Here is a 17,299-nt window from a genome sequence, read left to right as displayed (position 1 = left end):
TCGGGGGTCCAACACTTAAGTTCCTGGCTAGGCTCAGAAAATCCTAGCTAAAACGTGCCCCATCCTCTACTCTGAATTCAGCCCGAGACAACCATCTCATACAATAGGCTTGGGGGGTGGGGTGGGGAGTGAGCAGAGTGGAAGAGAAGGTGAGGGTTAAGGAAATGGAGAGAGGAGAAAAGAGAGGAAAAGATTTGCCCTTCCTGTGTCTCGGTGTTAAAGCTTTAGCCTGAAATAGAAAGCCAGGATGAGCCAGAAAAATGACTTGTGATAGGAGAAGCAGAACATAAAGACACTCAAAGAAAAAGGAATAGGTTCCTACACTGGAGCAGTTTAGATACCCAGGCAGTACAATAGCCAATCAGTTAAGTGAAACATATCATCAAACAAAAACAAAGGCAAAAAAAAAAAAAACCAAAACCCCAAAACCCCCAATTCAGCATTTTGTTTTGTTCAGAGAAGAAGAATTTTCAAATTTCCTTTCAGTCGACCACCAGAAAAGCTGCATTTAAAGCCAAGCCTGCTTTAGAGATTACAACAAAATCCCAGCCCCTTTTACGATGATTTTCTTCAAGCAATGGCAGGTTGATCAATCTGTGAATAGGAAGCTCTCACCCCCCTCCTTTTCCTTTTCCCTCTCTCCCTCCCTCCCTCCTCCCACCTTGGATGGCGGCATCATTGATCGACAATAATGGAATCTGTTACTGACTGCCAACAGAAGCATTAAGGATATTACAAGTCCTCTTTGTGAGCATGCAAGCTGGTGGTCGGAACCCAGAACAACTTTGGACATATGGGTCAATAGCTCTGTCTTTCCATAAGAGAAAGAAAAGGAGTTTGGAGGGCGTGTATATGTATGTAAAAAGGGGGAAAAGATTGTGATGAGGAAAGGGGAACAACAGTGAACTAATGAATTAGGCTGCTGGGGGGGGGGGGCGGGCAGGGTGGGGGCAGGGTGGTCAAGAAATTCAGGGCGGAGCAGATGATTTTTTGGCAGTCCTTCGATTCTGCCGTAAGAACCCGCGTTGTCATTTGGAAGGATGAGGTTACAGTTGATTGGATTTTATTAGATATGATTTCTACTACACATGGTTACCCGGTATGATTTACAATAAAAGTCGTTTTTCTCAGGTTTGCACATACATAGAGAAAAAACATCTGGAAGATGAGGGGTTTCAGAGACGACAAATCACAAATGTCTTTGTCCTCCAGAGGCGGATAAGGCTGGATGCTCTCTAAGTAAACTGCACTCATTTAAAGAGACATGGTCTTTCCCCTCTCCCACCCCTTCTACATTTGTATTTTGTTGGCTTTGGTTTAAAATAATCGAGTTTCTTTTTCCTACCCTATCACAGTCTGCCTGCCTGTTGACAATGCAAGAGGGATAAAATTTTGTCCAGTTTGCTGACAGTGGATTAATGCCAGGGTTGTATGGAGAAACACTGAATTTGAAGCCAAGACCTGGCTCAAGTACTAGATCTTCAATTTACTACCTCGGTGTACACTCACTAAATGTGTGGGCAACTTACTAAATGTGCTGAGCCTCAATTTCCTGTTTTGCAAAATGAAATTATGTCTATTACCTGCAACAGTGGAGCAAATTATATGATTTATGTAGAAACCGTTAGGAGAGTCTAAAGTATAATACAAATATAAGCCATGATCACTATGCTAATGAAACCCTAAAAAGTAGTTCTGGTGCACATAAAAATGTGAGTAGGTAGGACTTCCTGCAGTGCCCTGGCCAACCCTAAATATCCAAGTATGGCTACAAATCTGACTAAAGTAGAAGGATTGCATACGTAACTAACATAAGAATCCACAGCATTATAGTCCAACTCAATTAATACAGGAAAAATATGACTAAAGGGAGGCTGAAATGTTTTATTTCTAGCATATACAATCATTAAATTTCTTATTTCTAAGATACTTCCCAACTCATCAAATTCTAACATAGCCAATGGATATGGAAGTTATTTTCACAAAATGCTGAGCTCTATTTATCCAAAGCCTCAGAGTTAATGAGGTATATTGAAAGACACAGAGACCCCAAGTGAAATTTCATAGCAGTAAGTGAGAGGCATTGTATCATGTCCCGCCTTGCCCCAGATCAGAATATAGAGAGGCCCTTTCCCTCCATCCTCCTCATATTGACTTTTCTTTTCAAACTGTATTGAAATTATTTGAATACATGACAATTCTGCAACAGGTGCATGTATTCATCTGTTGAAATCTGAGTTAATTTTGTTATGAAAAGATTTGTAGTAATACCAGTAATTATATTTGACCATAATCATTTGAAAGCAAAAACTGGAAGCCCTCCAATATCCTTATGGTACTGATAGTGTGCCCTTTCACACATTAGCTGCAGTATTGGAGGGGTTTTGGGCAATATTTTCAGAAAGGATAAGGAAAGGACTTGTGAAATGTTAATGTATTGATTCAAAAAGGCTCATATTGGAGGATGCCATATTTTTTCATTTTAATTCTGTTACCCAACAAGTTTTGGTTAGAATCCTTCCTAGTTTTCCAGGAGCAGTGAAAATTTTGGTTCCCCTAGTTCCCACTTGATATATTTTATTTCATTTATCTCTTTCACCTTCAGGTGAATGTCCCATAGAGGACATTTTCAGCAATTTGACTAAAGTGGACATTTTCTGGCATCACAATCTCAGTGAATAGTTAGCACTCATGCGCTAACTGGTACTTAGTTATTTTGTTATTTTACTGAATATTCTATAGCTCCAGTTAGATGAGTAAGCACCCAGAGGGGAGGTATAATGTCTTCTACCTTCATCTTAACTCTTCACAAGCATGTGTACAAATATATCATAGTGCCTTTAAGTCTAATTAATTTCCAAATAAAACAACTAAAAAGATGGAAGACCACAATATACAACTAACATAACTATTCTGCAGTTGCCTAAAATGTAATTAACAATATGGGAGCCTTCTTTATGCCAGTGTACACCGGGGAAAGGTAAGCCAAAAAAGCTAGCTGTTCCCCAAAACATATAATACAGCTTTAACACAGCTTGTTATCTCACCAAACACAGTGACAATCATCTCAGTTTCCTCAAATTAGTCCCAAAAAGATTTTTTTAAAAAGTATGGCTGGGTAAGGGTGATTACTATGAACCCCAGACTGTTTTCTTCCTGATGTTTCCAGGTATCTATACTTCTGCTTTACTCATAAAGCCACTCCCTCATTCCTCTTTTCATGCCATTATGGTTCTCTCTATACATCTGAAAAAAGTGGTAGTTGAAAATCCCAGCATAAACAACGGGCTGATAGTATAGGAAAGGCATTTTCTAAAAATGGGAGAAACAACCCATAACTCTAGGGTTTAGAAATGTTGTGGGTTAAAATTTGAAGGAAAATATGATTAAACTAAATGAGTACAATAGCCAAAAGTTTACTATATACATTATGTAACAATGTATTTGAAACTCTTTTTGTTTAATAGCTGGGTTAAAAAAAAAGAAAAAGAAAAAGAAAGAATAGTTGGGTGAAAAAGCCTAGAGGCTGAGAAATTTCAATCACAGAAGAGTAAAATAAAAAATACTGTCATACATTTGTATCACCTTCTGACATACAAAGTTCCTTTTATATACATTGTCTCATTAAATTATAACAGCAACTCTTGTGAAGGAAGTAGGGAAAGTATTAGTAATCTGTTTTACAGATGAAGAAACTGAGGTTCAAGAAGGTTAAATTACTTGTCTGAGGTCACATAGATAGAAAATAGCAGAGCTGATTGAGTCATTTTTTGGAGTCATATGACATTAAATCCAAGGTTCACTCCACTATCCTAAAACAGCTCACTTAAGGATATATCTGGGCACAAGATTATTTCCTCTTTTTAAATTTTTTTATTTAAAAAAAACATAGGGTAGCTGGAATTCAAAATATCTAACACTGAAACTAAGGCCATATACCACCTATGGAAGAGCTCAGGATCATAATTAACGACCAGTTCTTTGAATTTATAATTATCCTAGAAAACAAACCAAGTCCAGAAATTTAATTTACATTTTTAATCATTCTCTCTTTGAAAGAGGTTATTCAATTTTAATAAGAACAGAGCTAAATCCATAATTCAACACTTTTAAAATAGCATCTCAAACCTATATAAATTCCAAACAAGCCAAACTATAAATTATATATCAATAAATGTTTTCACACATTTTGCTTGTCAAAAATGTCACCTCACATGATTATAGCTATGAAACCAATGAAACTAACTGGCTTTTTATCTCTGTGGACGTATAAAGCAATACTCTGGATAGGTGAAGGCTTATTAATATTCTATGACGCTGTTTCTACTATATGACTAAGTTTAATATGCCCAACAAATAGTGCTTTGAGATCCTCCAGTGATAAGAGCCATATAAATGCAAAGCCACCACAGAATACTAATTCAACAACATTTATTAAATGTGTATTTTGTTTAAGGCACAGTCCAATATAAAGGACAAAGAGAGAATATGCCATTCAAATAAAATACGGGAAGCCAATTCTGATTCAACACTAGTACAATAATAGTAGGTGGTTATTAAAGATGACTGAAATCTATATAGTTTTAAAGTTTCCTTTTTAAGAAAAAAATGACAATGTTAATGTAGCAGTTAGAGTTAATGAAGTGGCAGCTCTTAACATGGTCCCAAGAAGCTACTACACAAAGTAATACCAGGACATAATTCTACTTGGTAATATAGGCTAAGGCTATATGAACATTAATAATGCGAGTACATTTGCCCAACTGTAATAAATTACATATAATTCAGATAATCCAAAAACTCTTAATTTTTTTTTCTCCTTGTTCTGTTTTCCAGGTCAATTGTTTTTGCTATCAGATGCTTTACATTTTCTTCTATTTTTTTTCAGTCCTTTGACTTTGGTTTAATATTTAATGTTATTTCTCAAGAGCCTTCTATTTGAACCATTTTAATTTTCAAGGAGTTGCTTGGGCAAGGTTTTGTACCTCTTTAAGCCAAACTGCTAATTCACTTTACAATTCCTTCTTCTAAGGGGCAGCTAGGTGGTGTAGTGGATAGAGCACCGGCCCTGGAGTCAGGAGTACCTGAGTTCAAATGTGACCTCAGACACTTAACACCTACTAGCTGTGTGACCCTGGGCAAGTCACTTAACCCCAATTGCCTCACTAAAAACAAACAAAAAACCAAAAAAATTCCTTCTTCTATATCTTTCATTTCTTATTCCATTTTTCCTCAATAGTTCTCATTTCATTTATACACTTTCCTGCCAGGAATTCAAGTTGAATTTGTGTTCCACCTATGTTTTTCTCTAAGGAACTGTTTATAAATGTTTTTAGGCCATTCTCTTCTTTTGTGTTTGTGGCTTGAGTGCCCCTGTCCTCATAATAGATATTTTTTATGGTGTGATTCTTTGTTCATTCTTCCCAGCCTACTTCTTGACTGCTGAATTGATGTTAGGTACATGGTTCTGTGCATTTCTGGAAGGAGGGGCTAGTCTGGTCTTGCTGTTGCTTTTTTTCTGGGGGTAGAGGTAAGGTGGTGGTATTGAGTGTTATATTATTTTAGTGTTTCAGGGACATATTTAGGGACCTATAAACTTTCAATGCTCCCAAAGTGGTCTGATTCAGGAAAATGTCTTGTTGTTGCCCCCCTTGCAGGGGGATAAGTTTGTGACTTGAGTTGGGTCTAAGCAATAGTAAAATGCTACTTGACTTAGTCACTATCAGATGTCTGGGAAGCAATGCTGTTTCAGTGACCGGATTGTATGTTTTCCTTTAGTCTAGGATTCCTACCCTGGTTAATCCTCTACAATCTTTGTTCCAGATAGAAGCTGAAACCTGCTCTGCCCTGGATCTGTGACCTGGAACTGTGTAGTGAGCAACAACTCTTCCAGCTGACACTAGTTCTAGTCAGGGTATGCTGGTATGGGTTTGGAGGTGCTCTGTATAGACCAGGCACTTCCTGTTGCCAGGATGCACACTCTCCTTATGCTAAACCTGATCCAGCTCCATCCCTAGTGTCCACAGACCGCTATTCTGTCTTCCTAGGCTGACCTGGCTTTTTCTGGGTATTCCCCTCTCAGTGTTAGATCTGGAGGCTTCAAATTATTCTAGAGCTTTCTCCCTCTTTACTCCTGAAGCAGGTAAGAATGAAGCGAGGATGGTGCAGTAAGGGAGCACACTGGCTCCTGCATTTCATGATACAGTGAAAAGAATGCTGGATTTGGACTCAGAGGATGTAGACTAGAATATCTTTTGTACCACTTAATGCCTGTGCAACCATGGGAAAGACATTTGATCTCTCTCAAAGTTCCCTTTGCTCATTGTAATGTGAGGGGATTTGGATTGGATGACTTCTAAGGTTCTTTCCAGGGCAAAATCTGATGTTCTATGAATTCTTTTTTTTTTTTTTTTAGTGAGGCAATTGGGGTTAAGCGACTTGCCCAGGGTCACACAGCTAGTAAGTGTTAAGTGTCTGAGGCCAGATGTGAACCCAGGTCCTCCTGACTCCAGGGCTGGTGCTCTATACACTGCGCCACCTAGCTGCCCCTCTATGAATTCTGAGGGGAGTGATTTGATAGAAGATGTTTCTGGTGAAAAGAAAAACAATCACTTATATTTTGAGTACTGGTGCCCAACATATTTAGAATGTAAGCAGACTAGGGTCAGCTAGATGGCACAGTAGATAGAGCACTGTCCCTGGATTCAGGAGGGCCTGAGTTCAAAACCGGCCTCAGACACTTAACACTTACTAGCTGTGTGACCCAGGGGCAAATCACTTAACCCCAACTGCCTCACAAAACAAACAAACAACAAAACAAAAACAAACAAAAAAGAATGTATAAGAAGACTAGATGACATATTATTCTGGATACCATATTTGAATTTATGAAGGCTGTATTAACTTTCAGGGAAGCCATCAGACTTTTAACTATATTGAACCTAATGTCAGCTATTTCTTTCTTTCTTTCTTTCTTTTTTTTCTGTGGGGCAATGAGGGTTAAATGACTTGCCCAGGGTCACACAGCTAGTAAGTGTCAAGTGTCTGAGGCCAGATTTGAACTCAGGTCCTCCTGAATCCAGGGCCAGTGCTCTATCCACTGCGCCACCTAGCTGCCCCAGCTATTTCTTTTTCACATGAATGACTGGTTAGCCATTCATGTGAAACCATCATATACTTTAAGAAATGTAAATACAGAACAAGACTTTTATTCCCATTAAATTTTACCAGATTAGAGTTAGTCTATTACAATCTGTCAAGATCTCTTTGAGCAGATTATTTCATTCAATGAACTAGGTCCCTCTGCTAGATTAATATCAATTATAAATTTAATATAAGCAAGCATGCTATCTGACTCTTTAACATGTTTAATGCCTTAGATGAATAGAAAGACAGAGGAACAATAAGGGAAAGGATTGAGTTGTAAGCATGTCACTTGAATATGCATGTCTATCCTAATATTGTTTAGTTAATACTTCTGAAGTTCAGTTATCCAAGAAGAAATCTACAAACCTATGTTCATCTAGCCTACTTATCAATCATGTCTAAAAAGGACATAGTTTTTTTTTTTTAAAGTCAAATGCCCTGCTGAAATAAAAATACATTAACTTTATGACATTCTCTTGATCCACCAGTCTGGATCAAGAAAACTGATCATAGGGGGTTAGCTACATGGTATAGTGGATAAAGCACTGGACCTGGATTCAGGAGGACCTGAGTTCAAACCCGGCCTCATACACTTGACACAGTAGCTGTGTGAACCTGGGCAAGTCACTTAGCCCTCATTGCCCCCTGCCCCACCCCCCAAAATTGATCATAGCTGAAAAAGGAAAGAGGTTACAGTAGCATGACTTGTTCTTAGTGAATCCATACTGAATTATACTGACTATAAACACATATAGCCATACAGAGTTCCTTTCCCCCACACTATATACAAATATATATAAATATATATATATAAACTTCCGGGATATTCTGAGAGTTTAAAGTTATTTTAAAAATTGGCAAATTATTTACACTCAGGATACATAAAGAGTCACCATTTTTGAGCAAAAGGAATTGGCTGATCAGGAATTGAGGACTTGATCTAGCAAATATTAAGGTAGCAAAAATCTTGTGAAAGAGCCATAGGAATGCTAGAAATTAATTTAAGCTTCATAAGACATATGAGTTTTTATCTTATCTTATGTATTGGATTCAGAGGTTGACACATTAATTTCTGCTGCAAGACTGAGTTTGAGATCAACTCCTCCATCCCCATTTGCTAGAGAAGACAGTCAATGGATAATTGAAAAAGTTCATCTCATAAGGAAACTATCAGTGGAAGCCAGTAAAGGAAAACTGGGTAAGGGCAGGAAGGGGATAAGCATGAGATGAAAGGACTGCTTGATAACAAAAACCATAAAATTAAAATCCCCAAACATATCATAGATAATTATATCATGGATACAATGCTGGAGATGTTTAGTCTGGAGAAGACTTATGGGAGTTGGAGACAGTACATGATCGGTGTCTCCAAACACTGAAGAGTTATAATGAAGTAGAACTAGAAACAATAGGTAGAAGCTTCAAAAAGAGATTTAGGTTCAACAGGAGTACTCAAGTAGAAATGAGCTGCCTTGGGAAGTGGTAGGTTTCTCCTTGCTAGATTTTTTAAAAAGCAAAGTCTGAATGACCATTCAGGGATGTCACAGTATAGATGTTTATTGAGGAAAAAGCAGTCCAGTCACCTCTGGTGCTTACTATTTGTGTGACCTTGGGAAAGTTTATATAACTTAAATATGATAGAGGATTACTTAATATTACATAAGTATAAAGCTAAGATTTATGCATTTACTATAATGCCTCCTTTCTTAACTGCAATGTTATTTTATTGGTCAACATAGTTAGCTTCTTATCCAATTATCCAACTTCTACTATTTCAAGCCACATTTGGTTTTACCTATTTTTCTTCATTTTGTGTGTAGTTTATTTTTCCCCCCAAAGATTGTACTCCTGTTTTTGTTCTTTTGGGATGTCATTCTGGACATATTAGTTGCATAGGCTTCTATCAATGTTGTCAAACATTTAAGCTGACAAATACTAGACATTGTTTAGAACATATAAAATAACTGGTCTACATTCTAAGAAACAAAAGCACAAAGGAGTTAGGCAAGCTGTCCAGAAGCAAGAAGAAAGGAAACTATTAAATGCCAGACATTTAGAAAATAGACAAATGGTTTGATAATAAGGAACAGAAATGTTACTATAGGCCTAGGAAACTTCTAAGAGGAGGGAGGAAAAGGCAAATCAAATAGAGTAAAGGGAAGGAAATTGTACAAATAAGGCAGAGGTGAAAATGAAAGAAATAACAGATCATAGAAGAAGAGTAAAACATTTTAAAGAGAAGACAAGAGGGAAGTAAAGGGACAGACAATAAAATAAAATAAGCCATTGCATTGTTTTCTGATTCTATGGTAGTAATTTGGTGTGGGTGTTGCAAGTGAAGAGCTTCAGGAAAAATGATATAATTTTGTTAACATGAAGAGCACTGGGTCTGGAAAGGATAACATGAAATAGCAGTAACCTAGTTGATACCTGCAGATGATCTAGACATATTGATGTGAGCATATGTATTTCAGCTGTGGTATAAGAGAAGAAAATAAACAGCACCTGGAGAGGAAAAAAAGCAAGGAAGAGGGGGAAGAAGAAGAAAAAAAAGGGTAGGTTTTCTTTTTCTTTTTCATTTCTTTCAATAATCTAAAACACCTGGTTATACAACCTCTAAAATGTAGAGTAAGGTAAAATGTCTATGGCTAAAAAAAAGGGAAGATTCTCATTAAATCTTCAGGGCTATGACAACAGTACTTAATGAAATGTTCAATCGGTAATTTGATAAAATTAGTTTTTCTTATGCATTAAAAATTACTTTGCACTTCTTTTACTAATAACACAGACCTACATGCATGCATGCATACATCCATACATACTCTCTTTACTTCAGAAGGTATATGTTTCCATATTGGATTCTGTGCCCAAACCCCCTTTTGAAAGAATCTGTCAACTATACCAAGTTATGCATTTTATGATAATGTAGTTGCTGTTGTAAAACATGATTAAATCAGGGTAGGAAATATGAATGCTAGTGTTTCTGAAAGCAGCGATAAGAGTTTCTGAAAGGCTATTCACACAGTAGCTCTTTTGTTAGGAGGATGCATTTCCAAGATTGGTTTCCCAGATGCTTTACCCATCTAACCTTTCCACTGACCCCAAATCAAAAACCCTGGGCTGCATACATGAACTGGCAAATTTTCAGCACATGGATAAATCTGATGGCAGCCCCCCCCCCCCGCAAAAACATAAAAAACTTTCAAAGGAAACCACAAGATCATGTCGCTCCATACAACCAGAATGCTAGGAGAGGGTTAGGATCTTTTTAAAGCTTTGGGAGAGTAAGGCATGAAAAGGAGATTCTGAAAATATAATTTTCAAGCTATCTAATTGATAGCTTAGAAGGCAACATAGCAAGAGTGGTGAAGGAATCGAACAGAATAGGCTTTAAATCAGCACCTATGTTCCTATAGTATTGGCTTAAGCAGGAAAGGGAAAACAATTCTGTTTAAACATTTAGTTCATAGCAGATAAAAATTAGATTATCATTTCTGATACTCAGGAAAGGAACTGCCATAAATCAGAACATTTTGTAGCATTAGAAACAGAAGTGTGGATATGTTTGGTAATCTACATTTTATTGGCAAATATAATTCATAGTTTGTTTGCATTAATAAATGTCTTCAAAACATATATTAAGCAACAGGCTTAATAATTGATCAGAAATCCTAATTTGGAAGAATTGTGGCAAGATAGCTGACTGAAGTCTCAAAAAGAGCCCCACTCTTCAACTCTCTCTCATGAAGAAGAAAAAAGGAAAATAAATCAAGAACCTCAAAAAAGAAGAGATTTGCTAACAAAGAAAAAGATGTGACTAGCAGGTCACAGGGAAAAACTTCCAATATAAGTTTTTAAAATCCCGTGAGTTAAGAGATCTGGAAAATACCAAAAGGAAACAATCTTTTCTCAAAAACTAAAGACAATCTAAATAGCTTGAAAACCTCCCTGTGATAGATCCTAGCTATAGTCATGTCACTTAACCTCTTGATGCCCCAGAAATTTATAGATGGAGTCACCAATTTGCATCAGTGAAGGGAGTTCTCATACCAGAAGTTCCCTATACCAATTATATTACAGGTCTAGGCCACCACATCCCCCTCCTCTCCTACACAATAGCAGAGACATTCAATAGTCTTGATTAGAACATGTTAATATAGTAAAGCTGACATTACTTCCCAAATTAACCTACAGCTTCACTATTCTCATCAAAATTGTAGAGCCACATTTAATAGAATTAGACAAGCTAATAATAAGACTTATAAAGAACAAAAGCTAAAAAATATCAAGGGAAATTATGAACAAGAAAAAGAAAAGAGGACTTAAACTCTTAGTCTCCATTTTTTATATATAATGTTGTTTTATATATAACAATAATGATCACAACCATCCAATGTGGATTTATGCAGATTTTATCAGAATTTAAAATTTGAAGAGACATGTTCAGAGGAGAGGGGGGTGGGGAAGGAACAGAATTAAAACATAACATAGTTCTATAAGTCCATATGTGAAAACATATATGTGTTTTGTTTTTTTTTTTGCAGGCAATGGGGGTTAAGTGACTTGCCCAGGGTCACACAGCTAGTAAGTGTCAAGTGTCTGAGGCCGGATTTGAACTCAGGTACTCCTGAATTCAGGGCCGGTGCTTTAACCACTGCGCCATCTAGCTGCCCCATATATATGTGGTTTTAAAAAATAGGTAAATCTGGGCCAGCTAGGTGGCACAGTGGATAAAGCACTGGCCCTGGATTCAGGAGTACTTGAGTTCAAATCCGACCTCAGACACTTAATACTTACTAGCTGTGTGACCCTGGGCAAGTCACTTAACCCCAATTGCCTTACAAAAAAAAAAGGTAAATCTGAGGATATATTAAGAAAAGATTATAAATAATCCCCCCAATGTGTTCAGAAAAAGAAGAAAAGGCACTTGAAATTTTTTTTTCAATAAAAATTTCTGATTCTCTAAAAATCTAACACTTGAAATTTAAGAGGAACGGACACAAATTTACTGAAGAGACACTTGTTCTCCAATTATATGAACAATTTTCAAATACAAACTATGAACAATCAAATGAAAATATGTTCAAAATCTCTAATAATCAGATAAATGTGCATCAAAATAAATCCCACTTGGCTTTCATCAAATTGACAAAGATAATAAAAAAGGATTAAAATTTAATACTGACACAGTTGTGGTAAAACTGACAGGCTATTTCACTTCTGATGGAGTCATGAATTAGTCCAGTTTTAGAGAAAAGATACAGAACTATAAAATCAGAGGTACAAAAATATGTGTATCCTTGGCCCTTGCAACTATACACCAAGAATGTCACTAGGAAAAATGAAGCCCTATATGCATAAATATTAATCCATCAGCACTGTCTGATAATAGAAAAAAAAACTAGAAACAAACTAGATCTTCATTATGGTATTTGAATATAGTGAGTTTTTTTTTTAATTCTGTAAGAAATATGGAATATTAAGTGAAATATGGGAAGATACATAAAGTAATAGAGCAAAGAAAGTGTACCCAAATGGATAATATTCACACTGTCTACAACTGTATAGTATAGTTAGAGACAACAATAAGAGTTGCACATTATACACACAGAAAGGAAAAAAAAATGCTCAGAAAACAATTTTAATGTGGGAACAACTATGTTAAAGCCAATATAAACATTTGGAGGGGGTTAGGGTTAATAATCAGTAAATAATGGAAGGTATATTTATTATCACTTGCTTTTTAGTTTATAGGTTTGGGTTTACCCCCCAACCCCTTATTTTTAAATGATTACTTATACCCATCAATGAAAATAAAAATAAAATGAATGTTAAAAAAAATGGATTTGAGTTTTCTTCCTGTAAATATAATTAGGTCAACCATTTCTTCATTGATCTCTGGGTCAAAAGGCCCCTACATAGGAAATTATTTGCAATTAAAGTAAAGTTTTGTCTTTGTGGTATGGCCAAAATAATTTCACTTAAGCAGAGATACTAGCAATAATATTTTAGTGTACTATCTGTGCCTTAAATTACATTAACATTCTTTTCCTTCCCATTTAAGTATATTTCGTCCTTGTGTAGGCTAACAAGATTATAAAGTGAGAATATTGATTTCCATTTTCCTTAAATGGTACTAGCAAAGCTGCTACTGTTTAAGCCTCTCTGCTTTTCATGAAGTCTGCTTTAATGACCAAATTATCAATATAACCCTTCTATTCATAGACAGGTACACAGGACCATCCGGATTATTATGAAGACAGAAGAGATCTTCTGTGTTATTCTATATCTAGAAGAAGATCTAGGTCCCCAACCATAGAAACAAAGGATTAGAGAGTTGGAAGAAGACGAGAGATCATCTAATCCAACCTCCTGTCTGATACAGGAATACCTTCCAAAATATTCCAAGCAAGTAGTTATCCAAGTTCTGTTTTGTTTTTTTTTGTTTTTTTAGTGAGGCAGTTGGGGTTAAGTGACTTGCCCAGGGTCACACAGCTAGTAAGTGTCTGAGGCCAGATTTGAACCCAGGTACTCCTGACTCCAGAGACGGTGCTCTATCTACTGCGCCACCTAGCTGCCCCATCCCAGTTCTGTTTTAATACCTCTGGTATAGATCAAGTAATTATCTAGCTTTTAGTAGGACCTCAGCACTCTGCTGGTTGCTATAAGTATTATAAAAAGTAAATAATTAATAAATATTATAATATAAAAGACCCAGCAATTGTGAATTTTGCATAATCTATAATGATACAGTTAATTTTAAATAAAAATGTAAATAAAACATTTAACAAAAATATTTACATATTTAGGATAGTAAACAGGTTGAAATTTCAAGAACCTTGAGGGAAAATTAGATACTTGCAGGAAATTTCTGTATTGATATGCCAATTCATGTGAGCCATAAAAAAACTGGAAGTTGATTCATTATCACAATAAAAATTGAAGTTCATACAAAGCCAACAATTTAAAAAGTGAACTCAGTATCCTTATGTCTTTCTCTTATGCATTAAAAAATTAAGGAAACTAAACCCATTTCTAAAAAATAATTGATTATTAACTTTATTCTGACAAAATATGAAGTCCATAATTACTCTGGATAAACTGTTTTAGTGGTGAACTCATATACAAGATATACAAGTGACTATTATCTCTTCACTATTAATAGGCATTCTTTCCTCGTCCCTTGATTAAAACATGTTTCAATTCTTTCCACCCACCATACAGGAAAGATTTTTTAGTGCCTGTGATTTTCTTTCATATCTTCTTTTAGATATTCATATTTTTCTCAAAGATTTCATTAATTTATCTAGTGATCACTTATTACTTGGCTGGTCCTGATGGTAAAATGGCAAAAGCACAGTACCTGAAGTAAAAATGCCGGTGTTGAAATACTTTTTACAACAAAATCTTACTGTCTGAGGAATGGTCTTCTATTAATAAATTGCTTTGCAAACTGAAAAGTTTTATGTAAATGTGAGCTATTGTTAATTACTGACATTACATGACATTATTATGAATGAAAATATTACAAAGAAATAATCAAAACTACCTGATATACTAAAAATAGACAAAAGATGAAACAGACCAAACAAAGGTGAGTCAGAAATAACTGAACTCAATAATCCAGTGTTTGATAAATCCCAAAACTTGAAAGACAGTAAAGAATTCCCTAAATGGCAATTTCTGAGAAAACTAGAAAGCAATCCAGTGGAAATTTAGTTTAGATCAGCATCTTACATACACTACATATAACCATATACCATATGGCAAAATAAACAAAATGAATATGACCTCAATATTAAAGATCATACAATTAAAAAAACCAGAAAAGAATCAGATCAGGCTGGGGATTGGGAGAATTCTTAACCAAAGAAGATGAAGTAGAGATCAAACAGATAATTCTGATTACACAAAATTGAAAAACTTAAAAACTACTTCATGAAAAAGAAAAATCAGGATAAGAAGGAAGGTAGATAACTGGGGGAAAAATCTTTGTATGAAATATCTCTGGTAATATCCAAGGTAAACGCCCACCCACACATTTAAAGAAATATATAACAAAAACATTTTCTGATAGATAAATGGACAAAGAATGGAGAGTTTTCCCCCCCAAAACCCCTGCAAACTATGAACTATATGAATGCTTCAAATCACTAGTAGAGAAGAAAAACTCAAAACTGAGATTTTTCCTCATACTTTACAAATTAGCAAAGATGAAAAATATGGAAATAATCAATATTGAAGAGGTTGTGGAAATACAGTCATAATAAGGCCCTGTCGATGGAATTTTGAATTTTTCTAAATCATTCTGGAAAGCAAGTTGAAATTATGAGAAGAAAGTCACTAAAATAGCCATGCTCTTTGACCCTGATATAGCACTAAAAGGTATACATCCCAAGAAGATCAATGACAAAAAGAAAGTTTCCACATAAACCAAAATATTTATGGCAGCATTGGGGGGGGGGGGTAGGGGAGTATTGGCAAAGAAGTGAAAACAAAATAGATGACCCATCAACTGGGGAATGGTTAAACAATGTGTGGTATATGCATGTAATCAAGGAATATTACTGTGCTGTATGAAATGCAAGTATTATGAATTCAGAGAAGTACGAAAGAACTTTAATGAAGTGATGCAAATCAAGTAAGCAGAATCAAGAAAACATATAAAATGAAAATAATGGAAATGGACACTATACCAATCAAAACAAATTAAACAATTTAAACAATTTTAAAAAGTCAAAACCGAATGCTATGAGATTTTTATAAAGGTCGGGGTTGGATCTAGAGAAGAGATACATTGAAATGATATTGAAGATGATATTGAAAAGGTACATCCCTCTGTTTCTGCTTCTTTGCAAAGGTAGGGGATTATTAGTATGGAACACTAAATATAATGTCAAACTTTTGCTTAATTTATTTTTTCCCCTCTTTTAAATGGTTTTTTTTGTTTGTTTTTTTTTTAATATAAGGGATGGCTCTCTAAAAGGGAAAGAAGGGACACATTGGGATGATGTAAAAATAAGGAATCAAAACTTTTTAAAACAATTGAAATTGAAAACACTGGATTTCTAGAGAAGAATTGTTAGTTTTATCAACCTTCCCTTTCATTCTAGAGATAAGGAAACAGGATTACTGAGTAAAGATATTGTGGAGACAAAATGAGAATCTGAATCCCCTGATTCCAAGACCAAAAGATTCTATGGAAATAGAAAACATGGTTTCTGCCCTCAAGGAATTTATAATATAGTTGGAGAGAGGAAAAAACCAAACTTGAGAACATTTATGAACCAACATCTCTTTTTTTCTAATAAAAATGCAATGATTGAAAATTAATGAATAGGCATGCATATACTGTAGAACATTCAAATACCACAACAGAAAAACAAGATAAAAAAAGCCTCCTCAAGAATGTCAAAGATATTACATGCCCTATACATAGTAGGAACTAAATATTTGCTGTGCTGAATTGAACTATTTATGACACATTAACAATGGGATTATGACGAATACCTCAAAGTGAGTAACTTGTTTGACAGGCTGAATAGGTGTCCTTGGTGATACTTGCTGCTGGGGTTCATACTAAAGTTGCATATTTGCTCTGATCTGTCATTAAAAAGTAAACAGAAGAGGGAATCTCCCAGTTTCCTTTCTGGTTTCTCTCTCTTCCTTAAGCAGCATTGTGCTAAACTGAATTTTCATGTTAAACTCTCACAAATTATTATAACTCAATGCTTGGCCAAATTTCCTTGGGACAAACATCACAGAACTACAGAATGATACAGACTTTCCCCAAATGCCTACATGTCTATATCCTACTGAGTTCAAACTCCTATGGAATCAGGCTGTTGAAATAAACCTTATATCAGAAAAGAGAAAAGGTCTTTGATGCCCCTCCCACATGTTTACTATCATTACACTTTCAGTTAAAGTGAATGGTTGGTTCATTGAGAAGGGTGCTACTGTTGTTCGTTCCTTTTTCAACAGCTAGATTAAAAAAATCTGGAAGAGGGCAGGGAGAGAACAGAACAAGCAAAGGTTTTTATCTGAATTCTAACTGCCCAGTAGTCTCTCAGTCATCAAGTGTTGTTAACTAAGTGTACAAAGACAGTATTCTAGATGGCATTGCTTGAGGCTTCCAAACACAAGCTGAGAT

The 17,299-nt window shown here is 35.6% G+C and overlaps 1 protein-coding gene across 8 annotated transcripts in view; it reads right to left on the bottom strand.

The window, feature by feature from the left end:
* Positions 1-17,299, bottom strand: part of RASAL2 (RAS protein activator like 2) — a 354,882-nt gene that overhangs the window by 113,958 nt on the left and 223,625 nt on the right. The window lies entirely within an intron of this gene.

This window comes from Dromiciops gliroides, chromosome 4 (assembly GCF_019393635.1).
Source record: "Dromiciops gliroides isolate mDroGli1 chromosome 4, mDroGli1.pri, whole genome shotgun sequence".
Lineage (NCBI taxonomy): Eukaryota > Metazoa > Chordata > Mammalia > Microbiotheria > Microbiotheriidae > Dromiciops > Dromiciops gliroides.
The sequence above is the reverse complement of the archived record's forward strand: the minus strand, read 5'-3'. Positions and strand labels throughout refer to the sequence as shown.